This window comes from Mytilus californianus, unplaced genomic scaffold (genome assembly GCF_021869535.1).
Source record: "Mytilus californianus isolate M0D057914Y unplaced genomic scaffold, xbMytCali1.0.p SCAF_36, whole genome shotgun sequence".
NCBI classification, from domain to species: Eukaryota; Metazoa; Mollusca; class Bivalvia; order Mytilida; family Mytilidae; genus Mytilus; species Mytilus californianus.
Window position 1 is genome coordinate 263,395 of NW_026262686.1, and position 21,605 is coordinate 284,999.

The window sequence follows — 21,605 nt, forward strand, 5'->3', positions numbered from 1 at the left end:
TTATAGAGGAAATGACGTCATCCTCATTTATTAATGCCATGCGTCGTTTTACAGCAATAAGAGGACCCGTAAGAGAATTTAGATCTGATCAAGGTACAAACTTTGTAGGAGCAGTAAATGAACTTTCACTTCTATTTAATGATGAAAATGTTCAGGGATATCTGTCTAAAAAACAAATTGTGTGGACATTCAATCCACCCCATGCCTCACACATGAATGGTGCATGGGAACGCATGATTGGACTGGCAAGAAGAATTCTTGATTCAATGCTAACGGACATTCAAGGAAAGCAACTTACTCATGAAGTTTTATGCACATTAATGACAGAAGTTTGTTGTATCGTCAATAGTAGACCAATAATTGCTGTGTCAAGTGATCCTGAATCACCTACTATTTTGTCACCAAACACTCTTTTGACACAGAAAATTAATAGTGATATAGAACCGTATAATTTCGATTTTTCTGTGAAGGATATGTACAAATCGCAATGGAAACATGTACAAGTTTTAGCGAATCAATTTTGGAAGCAATGGAACCTACAATACTTGCATAACCTCCAAACTCGATCAAAATGGCCAATTGAAAATCGCAATTTACAAATTGGTGACATTGTGCTCATGATTGACGTTAGTTTATCACGCAATCAGTGGCCAACCGGAATTATCGATGAAGTATTTCCTAGTAAAGACGGATTAGTGCGCAAAGTATCAGTGCGTGTGATAAAGAATGGGGAACCAGTAACTTATACCCGTCCAATAACACAGCTTGTGCATTTGATGTCAGATTGAATTTTACAATTAGATAAGACAATTGTATTATAAGGGTTAATTTGAGTACTTTGATTTATTTGTCTTAAAGTTTGTTTAAACATGCCTTTATTGATTAATTTTTCATATTTTTTAGGGTTTACTTTTTGAAAGAAGTGATTTTACTTGTATGTAAAATCAGGCGGGGAATGTTCTGTCACATTTATTTAGTAGAGTTATCTTCCTTTCCCCACATTTCATTTTTGGTTAATTTTCGGTATGTTTCACTCCCCTAGATTACATGAATGGATAAGACCCGAGTAGATAGAAAGGAAAATGGCACATGGCCCGCAAGAGCCGCAAAGCAATTTTGGGAATAATTCATTATTTGGAAATCTAGTGGTCCCCCACAGAGTAAGTTTTATTACCTGCCTGATATACTCATTTATTTGTATGTAGATAAGTTTTGTGTTATAGATTCTTATTATTAAGGTTTTGTGCCAATTCATAAGCCACTTGGTTGTCTGCATTTTTTTTATATGCATTTGTGTTGAAATAATTTGCTACTTTTTCGTACATTTGTGTATTGTTAGATATTTTTCATATCAGTTAAGATATTAGGATTAGGCACATATCATGTATATTTTTCGATACTGTGTAATTGGAACTTTTCGTACTAAAGAAATGGCTAATTGAACAGAGAAACTTCTTCTCGTAACTTTCGTGCATCCGTGCACATTTGGAGTATTTTGCAACTTTAAATAGAACATTTATTATTATCTAGGCCTAGGATATAGTAAAACTTAGTCTATGTCAACGGACAATCCGCTTAGGACATATTATTAGTGTGATTAATTTTGTTATTGTTGATGTTATCTTTTACTTTGGCCTTGGTGTGAACCGAACATGTTGCAACTACAAATTCTGCTCACCTGGACACAAAGGTGCATTTAGGAGCAAATTGATAAATTTGAGAAATATATTTTTCTTGTTTGTTTTGAACATTTAAAGCATAATAAGTGATTTATTCATTGTTTTGCATTACTTGTATTATGTTTAATTACAATACATGTTAAGAAATAACTTAGGAACAATTACTTATGATTGTTTATTTTTTTGTAGCTTTTTACCTTCTCCTGGGAAGTTTGTAGTGAAATAAAGAATTACAAGAAACATTTTGTTAGTCATTAGGCATTACAGTTTCAGTTAATTTAACAAGACAAACAATACCAAGGAGCTATGAATCAATGAATACTCGAGGATGTACTACAGGTAACTCAAACAAATGATTTAATAGTGCAGGAATAAACAGAAATCTGCAATGACTGAATGAGAATGGTTTTCATCTTCGATTTTGGTATCGTTTTCGTTCGCTCCCAAATAATTTTTATACACGTTCGCCCCATAGGACCTAACGCATCTAATTTCAAATTCCAGTTGAATTGTAAGTTATTTTATTATTTGTATACAGTAACGTAGCTTGCATTCTGTTATTCACGAAGTCAAGGGGTCTTAAGCTATCGATTTTTTTTAACAATTTGAACAGGTTGGGCTCAAGTTAGGAAAAGTGGGGTATTCCCTGTTTTCAGGGACCATCCCAGTTTTCTGGTGTTAAAAAACCCCAGTTTACAGGGACTTCCTTTTTCTATTTCAATTCATGGCATGAAATTTACAAAAAAGCGCATGTTTTAACTGTATCAGTAGTATTTGTAAATACTTTAAGTATCTCAGGAACAACAAAACATGAATAAGTGAAGCCTTGTTTTTTCTAGAACTCAAAAACATACAAATCTTTTGTTTAGGAATCAGTTGATCAAGCTGCATGCTCCAGGTGTAACTGATCATAACTGAATTATGTTCACTTCTATTGAAATTTTCTATTCATTGAAATTAAATGCCTAAGTGATTAACTTATCTTTTTGTCTTCTCATAATTGATGATCAAGGTATGAATTGGTGAACAAAGGAATTGTTTTGTTGTGAGTTGAGCATCAAATAAGACTTGAAATTAGCTTGATTTTTGAACTTATAAAAACACTTGCTATCATATAACATTGTTATCACATGTAGAAGGTGCGCTTTTGTAGATTTCATACCATAAATTGACAAGGAAAAAAGAAGTCCCTGTTTACTGGGTTTTTTTAACACCAGAAAACTGGGGTGTTCCCTGAAAACAGGGAATATCCCAGTTTTCCTGACTTGAGCCCAACCTGTTGAACAAACTAAAGTTAAACTACCAACTTATTAGTTCATTACCTGCTTATAATTTTTCAATGTTCATATGGATACTTAAATCTTTTAAGACCATTCATGATTTAGTTTCTCATATCGAATTCTTTAAGTGTCGCAACTTCCCAGATAATGGCAGATCAAAAAATATTTATGAATAATGGAGATGGATATGTCAAATTCTGACTGAGTCTTATACAGTATAAATTTGTCACTTCTTTTTTTATTTGTGTATGATTCAAATCATACGTATTACTATCTTATCTATGATTAACTCAAAAGTTATATAGATAACAAACACTTGGCTGACTTGCAGTTATCACATACATGACACAAGACAATCACTGACAAGTTTCCGGACTTGCTAGCAGTAACTGAAAGCCAGATCAAATACAATGTACCTAATCTGTTGTACAAAATGTACACTCTAATACTGGTCACGTGGCTGTACCTCACTTTGACATTAGATTTAACGTCATATCAGAAGCAACACAATTGACTTGAATTGTGTCAATTTTTTTTATTCCAGCATATTTAGATTACAGAAAACTACAAATGGTATAAATCAATAATGACAACAAAACAATACAGTATAAAAAAGAAGATGTGGAATGATTGCCAATGAGAATGCTACAGGTCACTGTACAGCATGGCCAACTATTATCCTCAGTGTAAGCCAGTACAAGTTATCGCGCATGATTTTAATTTCTTATCCGTCTGATCAGTCTTTTCTGTGTGTGATATCTTATCAAGACAACATGCTGAGTTTGTAAAGACAATGTTGACACTCGTTAATAATTTGACAACACTAAGTAAACAATATTATAACCATATGACATTGTAGCATGCTAGGTTCCACATGAATACGAGTTGTATAAACTGACTTTATTTCCAAAAGATAAAATTCTATTTTACCGAATATCAAACATACAAAATAAAAAGTTGAAAAAGGACAAATACGAGATTATGATAACCAAACATATATACATGTATATATATCTATCATTAAATCGTTGGCTTGTTATATTTTATAAAAGCACTTACATAAAATTAAAATTGTTCTTTAACAATTTCAAAAGCAAGAGGGTTGTAATTGTGAGGTTATATTATATTAGATATAATATTCTTGATTTCAGTAACATCATTTTTAGAGAAGTATGCAATGAGTTGACAATCAAAATATGGATAGATGTAATTCATGTAATAACAAAATACATAATCGAAAAATGATTCACTATAGTCATCAATAGAAATGTTCACACGATGTTGTTCGATTTTGATATATCTTAAACCTTTCTTTCGACGTAAATCTGAATATGAGACAACGTAGATTTTTATCTTGTTTTACATAAAGAAAGTCCCACAGAAAAAGTGTATACAATAATGTTCAGAGTATAATATAAAAAAAGGGGGGGGGGGGAGTACCCTGCCCAGATAATAATATAACTGATATGTAAAGGAAAGTTTTAACCACAGATTTGAACTTGACAATTTTATCTGAAATTCACACCAGGTGACCAAATACATGTTGAAATTTGTGAACTTCACACGGATATCTTTAGAAAACATGCTAATCGAAACAACAGGGGTCGCAGGCATCTGTTTTCAAGTATAATTCTGAATTTTAACGATTCCAATTATCTTATTCATTTGATAAATTAAAAATTTCAAATTCTGCAAATACATGTACAAAAAATGTACAATATACATTTTTTTTTTTTATAAATTTTGTAAATGTAAGAAGATGTGGTATGAGTGCCAATGAGACAGCTCTCCGTAAACTTTACATTAACAGAAAAATAATTAAAATAAGTTTCCTTTTTAATAAATATTTTACATACAGTACAACCTGTGACTTCCTCTTAGTTATGTCCACCCTCTTGTATGGTCACCATCAAATGGTGGCCATTTATTGGGGTATTCAATCTTGAGATGTTGGCCATTTATTGGGGTCATAAAACATAGGTTGATGTTTTATCTAATTATGTTACCTGTTGAAATCAATCAGGGTTGAAGTTTTCAGCTTGTATGTTTCATTAAAATTAACCTGTGCAGGTAAATCAGGTTTCTTCTCAAATTGACATTTCACCTTTTCTTGAAAATGTAGAATAGAATGTTTGTTTTAGTCTTTGTTAATTCATATCATTTGTTGATTTTTCTGTCTTTAAATTTACATATTTTCTTTTTTTTCTAATGTTTTTATTTTTTTATGTTATTATTTTTTATTTGTTTTTTTGCTTCTTATTCTTTTAATTTCTTCTTGGAAAGAATCTTTAGTAGAAATGACAAAAATTCAAATATAAGTTATTGACTAGCATTTGAAAACAAAAGAGAGAATCCTTTAAATGATTATATTTTCAGAAAAAAAAGGTTATTGTACATGATGTACATGGTATTCTATTGTTCGTTTGCATAATTAAATGAATTATTATTAATTATAACTTATAATCATGCAAATGATATGTTTAAAGGAACCATGAAGCAAGCAATTTAACAAGCCAGTTTATTCACAAATTTAAATTATCAATATGAATGAATATCAATCCTTTTATAATAAATTTTGTTAACAAAGTTGTACAATCTATTATCATGATTATTATTCAGGAAAACTACAAATATCATTATATGGCATAGGAATAAACTATTTTTGTTTATCTTTGATATTTTTCAAATCTCAAAACGAGTTTTACATGAAAAATAACTAAAGAGACTTACAAAGAAATTATTTAAAGAAAAAACTGTCTTGCTTTTTGAAACAATTGTAAACTTATCAAATATGTTATCTTCAGTTTGGCTAATTTTGTCAGTTAACAGGCAAAATTTGTCTCCAGAAAATATAAAGTTCACTTCTATATAGATTGTGATATTTTTATGGTCTATTAATTAAATCACTTTTTGTTCTGTGTATTATATTGTCGAAACAGCAGGACTGGCATATGCATGGTACATATTCTTGGTATACATTTGCAAAGAATATTTCACTCAACTCAGGCCTTTTAGATAAAGTTAATAATTGCAGGGACTTGAATGAATTAGATTCTGTAAAGCCCTTGATTAAAAATGATTTTCAAAAAAAAAATAAGAATATTTTTGAAAATAAAATAAAAACTTATGATGAAAACAGTAAACTCAAATGCTTCACTAAGTAAAGAATTAGTGGTCATAATTTAGAAATAGAAAATGGTGAATAAAAATTCCTATAAAGGATAGAATTGTTTGTAAAATTAACATTTTATAACAACTTTGAGATAATCTATTTGAAAATTGTTTACCTCCTTATAATAATGTCTCTGTCCAGTTTATGAATAAAATCTTGAATCTTATGAATAAAATCTTAACCAAGAACAAAAAGTAAAAGAAATGCTAAACCTCTATAACATGGAACACGTTTAAAATATTGGCTCCTTTATAAAAGAAAGTCATTAGAACTGAGGGCAGAAACCTAATAACTTTTTTCCATGTGTTTTGATTTCTTATAGAATTGTTATTTCTTTGCATTATAAAGTTTGTTTTGGGTTTTTTTTTTGTCAGAAACTTGATTAAATTGTAATATGTTTATATAACAATAAAAAAATTATCAAATTTTTCTGTAATGAATACTTTGAATATACATGTATTTATTCAATAGAGAAATAATGAATTGCCTAAATTTTATTTAGAATAAGTCCTAAAGATAATCTTAAACATTTGTTAAACAATGTTAAATGCAGTAAGTATAAACAATTTTGATTTTAGAAAATTAATTTGAGAATCACCTTTTCAATGGAAAAAGGCAGGCGTTGTAAAAGTTTGCATTATATTAGAAGATGATATTCATTTATTATTCACTTGCCAAAAAATATATGTAAAAAATAACTTAAATTGATAGAATTATTTAAAAGTTATAACATCAAAACAAACATTTGCAAACAGTCATGAGAAAATTTTTTTACAAAAAAAGTTAGCAAGCTATATGTTCAACTAGTTTTATTATTTCATTTTACTTTAGAATTTTCATGTCATAATCACAGCTATTAAAGTTTGACAAACACAAAAAGTAATATATTTTCCCTGAGACACTTTACCTGTAAGTTATGTAATTTTAACACTTCAATGCTGTCATGATTTCTCTTTATCCTTGACTAGTTTTTAAAGGCAGTGCTTTAATGCCTTTCTAGTTGCCGGGTTAATCCTTCCTTCCGCGATATCCAACTTATCTACGTGGGGGGGTCGTTAGGTTCCAAGTAGATCCGGAAATGTTGAATTCTCTCCTCTTCTTATTGTGATATAAAATGTTTTTTGTTTCATTTCATTTACATTGGAAAATAGAGAAACGATCATTGTGTTTTGTTAGTTTTAAAAACTTTTGATATATTTGTATTTTGCATTATAAGCAGTCAACCGATTGACAAACTAGAATTATTTGAATTCCGTGTGGAAAGAGCTCGGGTTAATTTCGAGTGTTATCTGCAATCTATATGTTTATAAATCATTTCAGTCGTTGATATAATAATTAAAGGTCGACTGAACATGAATTATATTATACAATTTAAAGCGCGTTTCTGTTTATGCACGTGAACCCGTCTAACGTTATTGTTATTTCGCAGTTATGTAAAGTAGCAAATTATCGTTCCTGAATAGGTGGCGCCGTGGTAGCCGATCCTGTTCCTCAACTTCCGGTTTCTGCACTGTGCAACTATTTCAGTTACATTTTTAATTAACGATGCCAAGTACTTGTTGTTGTGTACCTGGATGTCATTTAAGAGGAGGACATGCATTTCCAAATGACTTAAAAAGAAGGAAAAGTTGGATCAACGCCATGGCCCATACGCAGATTGGACGAGAACACGATGAAATCGTGGAGTCCATCTCAATCAGCTGTTGTTTGCAAGGCACATTTTACTGAAAAAGACTACGTGCAGGAAACTATTCATGGTAAAACTCTATTTTCTTTTTGAATTAATAATTATATATGTAATCGCCATGCGAATAAACCAAAGTCTGTTTACAACCGCAATTATCGTTTTAGAATAAAAGGGGGTGGTTAATTCAAGACGTCATAATTTTTTGGATTACGATTCAATGTGATCTGTTTGAGATTTTTTGGTGATTGCTACAATTATAATGATTTCTTACAAGATGTATATCATACTGAGAATTATTTTAGCAGTAATTATGCTAATGTAGTAATGACAGGAATGCATAAGCTATGCCTCATAGACTTTCTTGAAAAATATCAATGACAATGTTAACAGGAACAAAACAATGACATGCTCTCATCTATGTTATAGTTATTTAGGTACAAACAATGTACGTTTGTTGCATAAGCCTCTCATTGTTTGTCCTTTGGATTTACATAACATACATTGAATCAGGCAAACATAGTTTTATCCAGATTGTAATGAATAAATCTAGTTAATATTTCGCCAGGTAATAAAATGTATACATTGCTAATGGAAGTTCATTTAATTATCAAAAAACTAATGTTTTATAACCTTTTTCAGGGCGCAAACCCACCATTCAGAGACTTAAGTCTACTGCCATTCCCAGCCTATTTTCCTGGACCAAGCAAGAGACTGAATCGTCCGCAAAAAAGAAAAATCAGGGCAGTTTCCTGTGAAAACAAAAGAACTAAACTTGATGAATATTGTAGTAGAAATCTAGAGGAAAGTTTTGATTGTAAAGTTGGTTTTCCTGAAGAAGTCATTCATACTGCAGAAAGGATTTATGACTGTCCACCACCAACTGCCGAGCTAATGTTGAGCTTCACAGATGGAATTATGCAAACACCATCAATGCCTATGTTTTCAGCAGAGAATTTTAAAGTTTTAAAGTTTCCTACGACTTGGATTATTATTGACAGCACAGAATATCCCGTGATAAAACCTAAAGCTCCTAGAGCTCAGGCAATCTTTTCATCATATAAAAACAGAAACACTGAAAATACTTGTATGTTCGACACCTGGTGGTTTAGTCAACTATGTCTCTAATGCATATGTTGGTTCTACCAGTGACTATGAAATAGTTGAAAGATGTAGAATAGTTCAATTATGTGATCCAGGTGACAGTGTGATGGCAGACAAAGGTTTAAATGTGCAAGATTTGTTTGCTAATTTTTTTCAAAAAAAGAAACAGAATTAGTTCCAAAACTCTTATACGGGATAGAAAAGTCTCCAATTAACATGTTCACATAGAGCGAATTATTGGACTTGGCAAAACATACAAAATTCTAATAAATCCTATGAATGGAACTGAAACAAAACTTTCATCTGAAATAACATTTAGTTGTACTATGTTGTGTAATTTTAGAACTTGTATTGTGCCAAAGGATGCATAAATAAAAGTGACGCAATGAATTTTGTTCTGATATATATATATTTATAATTACATGCACATGTAAATTGTAATGCATATAAAAATAAGGAGATGTGGTATGATATTCAGTGAGTTTATCGAACTAAAGTGCATAAGAAATGGGTTTAAGCAGTTACAGGTGTTACTGTCACCGTACAATCTCCAACAATGAGAAAAACTTGTACCGTGTAAAACATTTCAGAGATCTTACCACTAAGTTTTGTTGTCTCACCTTGACTTTGGTGAATTGTTTATATCTGTTGATGTAAATATAAAAAAGAAGATGTGGTATGATTGCCAATGAGACAACTCTCCACAAGAGACCAAATGACACAGAAATTAACAGCTATAGGTCACAGTACGGCCTTCAACAATGAACAAAGCCCATACCGCACAGTCAGAGCTCTATAAAAGGCCCCGAAATGACAATGTAAAACAATTTAAACAAGAAAACTAACGGCCTAATTTATGTACAAAAAATGAACGAATATAACAAATATGCAACACATAAAACAAACAACAACCACTGAATTACAGGCTCCTGACTTGGGACAGGCACATACATGTACATACAGAATGTGTCGGGGTTAAACATGTTAGCGGGATCCCAACCCTCCCCCTAACCTGGGACAGTGGTGTAACAGTACAATATAAGAACGAACTATAAAAATCAGTTGAAAGAGGCTTAACTCATCAGAAGGATAAATACAAATACAAGTGGACGTGGTTGGGTAGTTGTACATCCAAACAACAAAAAGACACTAAGTACAGATCTGAGAGTACTCAAAGTTACTGACAGCTAGTTCAAAGCCACTAACAACTGATAAAAAAATCTTGCATCTAAGACTAAATTATCAATCAGTAAGCTCCCTTTAGAATTTTATAAATTTTAGATTTTACATTTTGAGTTATGGGGTTTTATTCATTAAAAAAGGGGGGATTTTCCAGTTTTTGTCGAGCCTGCGACTTTTGTCGCAGAAAGCTCGACATAGGGATAGTGATGTGGCGGCGGCGTTAGCTAACTTCTTAAAAGCTTTATATTTTAGAAGGTGGAAGACCTGGATGCTTCATACTTTGTATATGGATGCCTCATGTTACGAAGTTTCCGTCAGCCACATGTCCAATGTCCTTGACCTCATTTTCATGGTTCAGTGACTACTTGAAAAAAAAGTTAACATTTTTTGTAATGTTAAATTCTCTCTTATTATAAGTAGTAGGATAACTATATTTGGTATGTGCATACCTTGCAAGGTCCTCATGCCCGTCAGACAGTTTTCACTTGACCTCGACCTCATTTCATGGATCAGTGAACAAGGTTAAGTTTTGGTGGTCAAGTCCATATCTCAGATACTATAAGCAATAGGTCAAGTATATTCGGTGTATGGAAGGACTGTAAGGCGTACATGTCTAACTGGCAGGTGTCATCTCAACTTGTCCTCATTTTCATGGTTCAGTGGTTATAGTTAAGTTTTTGTGTTTTGGTCTGTTTTTCTTATACTGTATGCAATAGGTCTACTATATTTGGTGTATGGAATGATTGTAAGGTGTACATGTCTAGCTGGCAGGTCTCATTTGACCTTGACCTCATTTTCATGGTTCAGTGGTCAAAGTTAAGATTTTGAGTTTTGGTCTTTTTTCCTAATACTATATGCAATAGGTCAACTATATTTGGTGTATGGAAATATTTTATGATCTATATGTCAGTCACGCAGGTTTTATTTGACCTTGACCTCATTTTCACAGTTCATTGCTCAGTGTTAAGTTTTTGTGTTTTGGTCTGTTTTTCTTAAACTATAAGCAATAGGTCAACTATATTTGTTGTATGGAAGAATTGTTAGCTGTACATGCCTGCCTGGCATGGTTCATCTGACCTTGACCTCATTTTCATGGTTCATTGGTCAATGTTTAGTTTTCTTGGTTAATGTTAAGTTTATGTGACAGTTGTAATAAAGCTTTATATTAAGGACTATCAACATAATGTCAGTGATTGGTAAAGAAGGCGAGACATTTCAGCGTGTGCACTCTTATTGGACAACAACTCAAAAATGCTTTAAGCAGTTCGCATGAAACTTTGGTGAATTATTTATAGCTATTGATGTAATCTCCCTATAGATTTTCATAAATTTCAAATATGACATTGAGAAGAAATTGAACTTTATTTGTTTATAGTCTGGCAACAGATTTATTAAGTATTGCGCAACAGCACAGTGTATTGCACAACAGCAAGAAATCTTTAATTGAATATAAATTCAATTCATATAACCGATTTCAAGTTCGTTGACTACATTTATTCAGAAACTATAATATGTCAAATATTTAATTACAATCCAAATTCAGACCTGTATCAAGCTTGAATATTGTGTCCATTTTTGCCCCAACTGTTCAGGGTTGGACCTCTGCGGGTGTATCCAGCTGCGCTCAGCGAATCAGTTTATTTCTTAATTAAGAACTCCTTTTTTCATTCATAAATTACTTTAAACTTGGAAATATATTTTTGCTTGGAGTTATAGTTTCTTAAAAAAGTATTGTCATTGAAAGAGTTGACATGTTGCAATGTACATTTATTTTACATAGTTCTATGGTACCAAATCAAAAGTTTATATAAAAGAAAGAAGTCAAAGGTTTCCCATCATAGTTAAGTTACATACATTTTTTTTGTACCTGAGGTCGTTGAATATAGATCATTATATAAATAAGGAGATGTGTTATGATTGCCAATGAAACAACTATCATCCATACTTAACAGTAACAAACCACATTTGCAGAGTTGAATAAAATACAGTTGATAACATTTGCTTATTACTAAAAAGAAAATGCCTAACTATTTTAAACAGTATTTGAATATCAATTATATGGTCATTTTTATAAACTTCCTGTTTATACAAAACTTTGAATTTTTCGAAAAACTAAGGAATTTCTTATCCAAGGAATAGATTACCTTAGCCGTATTTGGCACAACTTTTTGGAATTTTGGGTCCTCAATGCTCTTCAACTTTGTACTTGTTTGACTTTATAACTATTTTGATCTGAGCGTCACTGATGAGTCTTATGTAGACGAAACGCGCGTCTGGCGTATTAAAATATAATCCTGGTATCTTTGATAACTAATTTGACTATAAACATAGATAAAAAAGGTACAAACTGGACATAATGCACTAGTTCATAAACAAGTGAGAACAATCACCTTCATATAGTGCTCAGAATATGACATTCATATAACTTGTTCAATATCATTAGAGAACTCTAAATCTTAAATACTGAAAGCCACCTCTGATAAGTACACTGTACTATGCAAGATAATGATATAACTGGACTAAAAATACACACAACCTGTAATTGACTGCCTTTACAGCTCTTTCGCGCTTTGATTGATTAATACCTTGTGTATTAATTAAGCAGCAGGGGGTATAATGATGGACATTTAGGGCCATCATGGTGACCATATTTTTTATGGCCACCATTAATAAGATAATGTCACAGGTAGTACTGTAAATGTTCAATTGCAAAATTAAAATTTTTTTCATGATAGAATCTTTTGAAAGGACGGAGACAAATTAAAAATAATATTTATTTTGTTCAATGCGATTTATTTTTCTAAAAGTTAAGTGTATAAAAGGAGAATGTGCATCAAACAAGCAATAGACTAGTAAATTCACATGTACATGTATGTATCTAAAATTTTGTTTCTTAAGGTAGATAGGGTGTCTTCCTCCATCTTGAATTTTGAAATACCAGAAAACAATCGGTCTAGATCTTTAATAAAAGGTGCAAATTTTGAGAGTAGTAGGTAATTCATGTGTAAGAATTTTCATTTCAATATAGAAAATGACCTATTTTATCATATTTATGGTTGTATTTTACAAAAAAACAGAATACTTTTGTTTGATTCTATTTTTTCCAACTTTGCCATATAAGGGGAGGCAACTCAAATGTAAGGGCAGATAATTCAGATAAAGTTACTTTTACAATAGAATGTGTTAGGAATTTACCTATTTTATTATGTAGCAAGAAAACGGGTCCCATGACCCCATTTTTTATTTTTCTTATCTGAAAGCATACTATTAGAGCTATCTTCACATATTTTATCTCAAAATTCTATGGTGTAGTTTTCGTTTTATGGCAGAAAATTGGGTTTTCCATGCATAATCATTACAAAATCTGTCAATTTTGCACAACCTGTAGCGTGAAAATAAGCCCCGTGTCCCATTCTTTTTATTATTTTTTTTTAAAAAGCATGATATAAGCTACATTTTGGCAAATTATTAAAAAAATTCTATGGATTATAATTTAGACACCCCATCTTCCTTAAACTGTTAAAATATTTTAGTTCAATTTATTTCATTTTTAAGCGATTGTCGTTTTGTAATCTTTAAATAAGCATTACTACATACAAATATTTTCGTATATAGTCCACACTGGCACATATGCTGCCCTTGTCTTATTCTTTTAAGACTTTGGCAATTGGTTTATCTTGGAGAATATTTTTTTTTTCTCATTTGAAACTTTTGTGCATTGAAATTTACAATTTATAAAGTAAACTTGAAAAGAAAGAGGCTATTAAACATTGTTAAACCGTCAAAGAAAAAAAAACACAAACAACTCATGTCTACTGAGAATAACAGAAGTTATCACATTGTCATGTGTTAATTATTTATCCATGAATATTATATTTACCTGGTTTGACTTAGATTATTTCTGGTCAACTTCAAAATAGATCGCATCTCGATTTTTGAATAAAAAAGGCCCTGATTCAAAAAAATTGTAAAATATGAAATTTATATCGTTGGATAGATTTAAAACCAGAGAATAAATATACATGCGAATGAAGCTGTTTCTAATAAAGATTTTATGTCAATTCATTAAAGAAAACCCATGTGCACACATTTTTGGTTTCGTATTGTATGAAGTACAATGTAATAGGTCGTGCACCCGGTGTTCTTTAATTGAAAAAGGCCCTAACTTCTGCAATCCTTATCAAAATACAAATTAGATCTGTAGAAAGCTTATAAATTGAACTTTCAAAATTGATGCCAATGAAAAAGAAATTTAATGATATTTACAGACAGCTAATCAAAATTTAAGATTTCCTTTAACAATCTATAGTAAATTTATCGATATCGATTGTGGTCAAATTTGACGCATGCGCAAAGCGGGTGCTGATAATAGTTGTGTATGGCCTTCAACAATGAGCAAAGCCCATACCACAAACCCAGCTATAAAAGGCCCCAAAATCACAAATGTAAAACATTCAAACAAGAAAACTAATGGCATAATTAATGTATAAAAAATGAACGCTAAAAACAAATATATATGTAACAAAGCAACAAAGGACAACCACTGAATTAATATTACAGGCTCCTGACTTGGGACCGGCACATATATACAGAATGTGGCGGGGTTAAACATGTTAGGGGAATCCAAACCCTCGCCCTTATATATAGAATAGAATAGAATATTTTTATTCACCAAATTAGGGCCCCAGAAGGGCATATAGCAAACAAACAATATTATTATAAACAATAATATTTAGATATGTATACATTATGACAAGTTCACAGATCAAGTTCAATATATATTCTGTTCAGAAAAAATAACTTAAGTTGTTTTAATTTTGCAGAGCTACATTCACGCAAACAATCAGTTTTTCACTTTCATTTTTATACTACCGCAAAAAATTAAAAAATTTTGCGGTCGTATATTGGTATGAAGTTGGCGTCGTCGTCTTCGTCCGAAGACACATTGGTTTTCGCACAATAACTTTAGTTCAAGTGAATGGATCTCTATGAAATTTTACCATAAGGTTTGATACCACAAAAGGAAGGTTGGGATTGATTTTGGGGGTTATGGTACCAACAGTTAAGGAATTAGGGGCCAAAAATAAGCATTTTTGTAACTTCCAGACAATAACTTGTGTGTTAGTGTATGGATCTCTCTGACATTGTACCACAAGGTTCCATATCACAAAGGGAATGCTGGGATTGATTTTGGGGGTAATTGCCTCAAAATTTTAGGCGAGTCCCCTGGGGTCACCTCCACCCCCTTCTTTTTGAAAACTTGTAAAGGGTCAAGATCTCTGAAACCATATATATTCTTGTATGGGACAATAAAACAAATCAAATGAAATCCATGGGGTATAAGGCGAGTCCTTTTGGGTCACCCCCACCCCCCTCCTGTTTAAGAACTTGTAAACGGTCGAGCTTTTCATTATTAATAAGATAATACCACATTGAGGTCCAAAGGGTCCTAAATTAAACTTTTGTTTAATTTCATCAAAAATTGAATTCTTTGGTTCTTTGATATGCTGATTTCCATTTGCACAGAAAATATTATGGATAAAATTAACCAGTGTTTCATTTCAACATAAATTAAATATATATATAGGGTTCTTTCAAATGCTGAATTTAAACTCTATTTAGATATTAGATTTTTAGGCCCAGTTTTCAAGTTGGTCCAAATCAGGGTCCAAAGGGTCCTAGATTAAACTTTTGTCTGATTTCATCAAAAATTGAATTCTTGGGGTTCTTTGATATGCTGATTCTAATATGTACTTAGATTTTGGATATTGGACCATAATAGTTATTTAAATGTCCAATTTCAAATATATCAGTTCTTTGACTACATTCATTTTGTGTCACAAACCTATGATGTGTCAAATATTCAATCACAATCCAAATTCAGAGCTGTTTTAAGTTTAAATGTAGTGTCCATACTTGCTCAACTGTTCAGTGTTCGACCTCTGCAGGAAAATCCGGTTTGCTGTCTCTCTGACAGCCTCTTGTTCAAATTAGTCTACATTAGGGTCCAAAGGGTCCAAAATGAAACTTAGTTTGATTTTAACAAAAATTGAATTCTTGGGGTTCTTTGATATGCTGAATCTTTAAGTTCTTTGACCACATTCATTCTGTGTCAGAACCTATGCTGTGTCAAATATTTAATCACAATCCAAAGCTGTATCAAGCTTGAATGTTGTGTCCATACTTGCTCCAACTGTTCAGGGTTCGACCTCTGCGGTCGTATCAAGCTGCGCCCAGCAGAGCATTTTATTGTTATATATGCTTGAAGATATTGATCTGATAATTTTCATGATTATTGTATACATGTAGTTTTACCATGACAAGTTGCATATCAAGTTCAAATTTTGTTTCAGTTCAGATGATTTTTTTTTATAGCAGAAACTGTTTAGGACAAATGTAGGAATTATGGTCCAAAACAAGCATTTTTCATGTTTCATGGCAATAAATTGTGTATAAGTGTAGGATAACTATAAAATTGTACTACTTAATAAGTCATTTGTAGGTTCCATACCTCAAAAGAAGGTTTGGATTAATTTTTGGGGTAACAGACTAAACCATGTAAACCATTTAATAATTTGGGGCCAAAAAAAAAGAAGGATTTTCTGGTTTCAAAACATTTAAGTCTTGAATAATATACATTGTACATCATTTGTATATGTTCATACACCTGAACTAATATATAGATAAAAGAAGATATGGTATAATTTCCCTTCACCCAAGATTAAATGACATACATGTAGAAGTTAACATAAACTACAGGTCACAGTTCATCCTTCAACAATGAGCAAATCCCATACAGTCTAAGGGGAAATTGTAAACAATCAATTTCAAATGGTTACAACTTGAAAACTAATTTAATAATGACAAGGGGTCTTTAGTTACTGTTGTAAGACTACAATGGGATGACCTGCTTTTAGTTTAAACTACTGGACCAAATTTAATAAAATCATTAAAAGGGTATCTAATACTATTAATTATGATTTTCAAAACAACAGTGGATACAGGTGAGTGACACAGGCTCTTGAGAGCCTCTAGTTGATATTTGATAGTACAATTCTAAGTTTAATATAAATACATATAGCAAGAAATACATGTATATTATAAGCTAATTGTTTGCAAAACTCTTTGAATAGTATTGCGTCCACAAATGTACTGTTTTCTCGCTTTCAGCAGTATTACAAGGTATGGGCAGAGGAGTTGACTATTGATAATGACTGATACTGGAATTAATGAAGTAACCTACATGTAGTGTCCAATCTCTATGTGGAGTTTGCCTATCAGACAGTCCATTTTTACATGTACCAAAAAATGTACGTTGACAGCCAATGCTAAGTATTAATCTTAAACATATAATCAATGATTGTATGTGCATCTCTGATACATATATTTCGCTGTTGTGTGGCTTTATTTCTGATCAGAGACTGATAAAAATCAGATTATCCTTTATTTTAAGTTCAAATATTATGTACTAGTAACTACATGTACTCAATGTCTTGCATTCATTTAACTAATAATGATGATGTAGCATCCAACAAAAAGTATATCTTTTTGACCTTCATTTTATGCCTCACTGATTATGTATATGTATGAATTCTGTCAGATTGTGGTACTTAAAAAAAGTTTTGAGTGTTTTGCACATATACTTTGTCATTGGACTTTAAATAAATTTGATTTCTGATAATGGCAGAGTGTTTTGAACATTGCTTCATAGTGATGATCAGATTACCTTTAATCAATATATATACAATGTACATGTACACTGCTACTGTAAAATAAAGTTTCCTAAATATTGCACTAATTTTAAAGTAACAAAATAGTACTGAATATTAAAAGTAGATTTCCAGTACTACATATGTTTGGTACAGAAATAGTACCTATGCAAAAGTAGCTGTGTATATAAATAGAATTTAATTGTTGCAGATTGATAATTTTTAGTAATTTGAAAATAAGGAGATGTGGTAGGATTGCCAATAAGAAAACTATCATGATCAGCCACGGTCAAAATGAAGGGGATGTAAGCAGTTTAAGGCCACTTTAAGACCTTCAACAATGAACAGAACAATACTGTTTACTCAGCTGTTAAAGATCCTGACAAAATGCGCAACAGTTCAATCTAGAAATTTAGTACTAGTCATTTTGCTAGTGATGTTCACTTATTGGTCAAAAGAAAAATTAATTGTTTTCTCTCTTGGTGAATATTTTTATGCCCCTGCTGTAACGGTGGGGGCATTAAGTTTTACCCTTGTCCGTCTGTACGTACGTCCCAAAATTGGTTTCCGTTCTCTAACTTAAGTTTGCCTCAACCAAATGTTATGAAAATTATACACAATTCTTATTACCACAAAACACAGATCAAGTTTGAATTTTGGTGGCGTCACTTTAACCGTTCTAGAGTTATGCCCTTTAGAAATGGAAAAATTGCAAAAGTTTTAGTTTCCGTTCTCTAACTTAAGTTTGCCTCAACCAAATGTTATGAAACTTATACACAACTGTTCTAGAGTTATGCGTGTTTACAAATAGAAAAATTGCTGAATTTTTAGTTTCTGTTTTCTACTTAAGTTAGCCTCAACCGAATGTTATGAGACTTACATACAATGCTTATTACCACAAAACTCAGATCAAGTTCAAATTTGGGTAGCATCACTTTTACCGTTCTTCAGTTATGTCCCTTTATAACTATATGATATGCAAGCAGGGGCATCATCTGTGTCTTCATGTGGACACTATCAACATTTATTTAAAACAATTGCCTGTGTGAATTTGACATATATCTAAATGAATTTTCAGTTGTATTGCCATGTTTTTATTTGGAAAACAGTTCATCAGCATGATCAGGTTCAGGTCTTATATTTATAATAATCACTGGAATTTAAATTTTCAGAATTAGCTCCCCAGATGTAAGTGGAAGTGAAGTTATACATGTTATATGTTTCGATGAAATGAATGACTTGATTAGATATACATGTAGTGGAGACCCTATAGATACAGTACATGTAACTGGTATGTATTTGTTACAGTATTTGCTGTCAAAATTGTATAACAAAAATGCCGAATCCTGTGCAAATTTAAAAAGGAGTCCACGCAAACTGACAAAATAAAAAAACACTATCAATCAACAGATCAAGGGAAAAGTTAATCTGCTATATATACATGTATGGAATAGGCATGTAGTTAGATTTGTTTACCCCTTTTCAGTCCATGTAAATTTATGAGAATAGAATATTATATTCTGGATTTCCTTAGATTTCAATTCTTATTTCATATTAATATTCCCATGTGTATATATGTTATGCTTGTAGTTTGAGGAAAATTATCAAAATAGCTTGACCAAGATTAAACAATAACTGCTATCATGAATTAGGCCATTTTTGTCTTGTCTGCAACTGATTGTATGGTGTACATGTCTGTCTGGGCAGGGTTCATCTTACCATGACCTGATATTCATAGTTCATTAGTCAATAATAAGTTTCATATTTTGGTCTGTTTGCAGAGGCGGATTTAGGGGGGCAGGGGGCCTCCCCCCTTCCCTGTTCTGGGAAAAATCTGGTTGATTATATAGGGAATCACTGAAGCTTGACCAGAGCGGGCCCCTTCTTAGGCAGTCAGTGGGCCCCCACTTATGAAAATTTCTGGATTTGCCACTGTGTTTGTTGTATACTATACAAGCTTTAATCAATTAACAGATCAGCTATATTTGGGGTAGGCAATGATTGTAAGGTGCACATGTCTGTCTGGCTTGGTTTTTCTGACCTTGGCAGTATTTTTTTCATGGATCATTGGTTATGTTAAGTTTATATATCATACTTATAGTAAAATTATATCTTTAGCATGTTTAGAACAATCAACATAAAATATATCATGAATAGTAAAACATGCAAGACATTTCAGCGTGTTTACTCGTCTCTTGTGATATCTATTTTATATAAATTTATACTGAGTGCCAATAAAAACACAATTCTGGTCCCCTTACACATGCTACAGCACATGTAGTTATGCCCAGCAACAGTCGAGGGGGAATAATATCAATTTACCCCTGTCCGTCCGGATGAGGATACTTTGTTTGTCTGGCTATCTCCTCCTACAGTTTTGGAGGTACAACTTGTTAACATGGCAAAGTTCAACCATAATGAACCGCCACACCTCCGTTGCAGAGGTAATTAAAAAATGTACAGTCTGCTAGATTATCAATTTTCAGAGCATTTGGAGTTTTGATTTATACCCCTATGGAAGCTATTCACAAATTTCTTAACTGGAAAAGTATCAGGTAACCAGATGTTTCCAGAATGCATAGAGCCATAAACATACTGTGTTAGTATTGTAATTTAAATGGGGCTAAGACATGTAAGAAGGGGGCTTGAAAATGATGAGTTGTGTTTCTATAGGCACTAAGTATACTTATATATACAGGTAATGTGGTTTGTTTTCATAAGTAATTTATTATAAAATTTGACATGGTATGATTGCCAATGAGACAACTATCCACCAGAGTCCAAATGACTGAATATTGACAACTGTAAATGATCATATGTACAGCTTTCAACAATGAGCAAAACTGATACAGCATAGCGAGCTACAAAATGTCCTGAAACAGGGTTGGCAAAAACCTGGGTTTTATGAGTATTGCCCAGCCCAGTGGGAATTACTGGGTTTTACTGGGTAAATCACCATCAAATCACCAATGATCATGTCTGAGCTTAAAATACAAAACAGTTATCTCCTAATTATAAGTTTGGTAATCATTGGAGATTAAATTGGTGTTATCTTTTTTGCTTGACTACAGAAACAAACATGCTGATTTTATTATATTACAGGAACTGTAGGAAGTATTCAAAGAGTCTGATTGCTAAGTATGCATTACAGGATTTTATCATTGGAGCAACATCTTAGGAGGAGAAGTGCAAATGTATGAAGGAATCCTTGGGTACAAATAGCAATTATATGCAGAAGAGGACTCTTAAACATTATTAACAGACATGTAGTCATAGTAGTGGTGTTTTCAAGAAACGTAAACCAACTGGAATTAACAATTGTGTATATTTTTTCAACCACAAGTACTTTCAGAATATAATACATTTCAAATTCAAATTATTGTGTCAACATACAAGTTACAGTAAAAAAATGAAAATGCATGTTTTAAAATGAATTTTATATAAAAAAATGAAATAACAAGAATTTTTAGCTTATTGTGCAGCCAAACTTTGAGATCTTTTAATGGTATATGCCTTTTGTTTGTCAACATTTTGCCTTAACCTTAAGATCAGTGTTAAAATGAGAAAAAAACTATTTTTGCATATATGAAATAAGAAGTAAATGGTTGTAAATTACAGAGAGCCTTTCAATATGGTACATTTGTATATCAGCTATATTTCACAGAACTTTTTATTTTAGTTTATTAGTACAATGAGACATGAGGTATACATCAATCAGCCAGCAATATAACAACAAAAACACCTGAAAGGCATTAAGGTGCTAACATGCAGTCCTCAACAAAAGACAGGTGTCTA

General features: G+C 31.9%; 2 long non-coding RNA genes across 5 annotated transcripts; both read left to right on the forward strand.

Moving 5' to 3' along the window:
- Nucleotides 1-1,945: 1,945 nt before the first annotated feature.
- On the forward strand, nucleotides 1,946-21,228 carry LOC127736741 (uncharacterized). Of its 4 annotated transcripts, none has more exons than XR_007999150.1 (4): nucleotides 1,946-2,018; nucleotides 17,272-17,411; nucleotides 18,983-19,101; nucleotides 20,913-21,228. It is a non-coding gene; the product is annotated as an uncharacterized LOC127736741 (long non-coding RNA). The 4 variants fall into 4 exon arrangements; XR_007999149.1 differs by having other exon boundaries at nucleotides 1,952-2,018; nucleotides 17,275-17,411; XR_007999151.1 differs by lacking the exon at nucleotides 1,946-2,018 and adding an exon at nucleotides 2,035-2,190.
- LOC127736742 (uncharacterized) lies at nucleotides 7,233-9,309 on the forward strand. The gene is made up of 2 exons (XR_007999153.1): nucleotides 7,233-7,888; nucleotides 8,458-9,309. It is a non-coding gene; the product is annotated as an uncharacterized LOC127736742 (long non-coding RNA).
- Nucleotides 21,229-21,605: the final 377 nt, after the last annotated feature.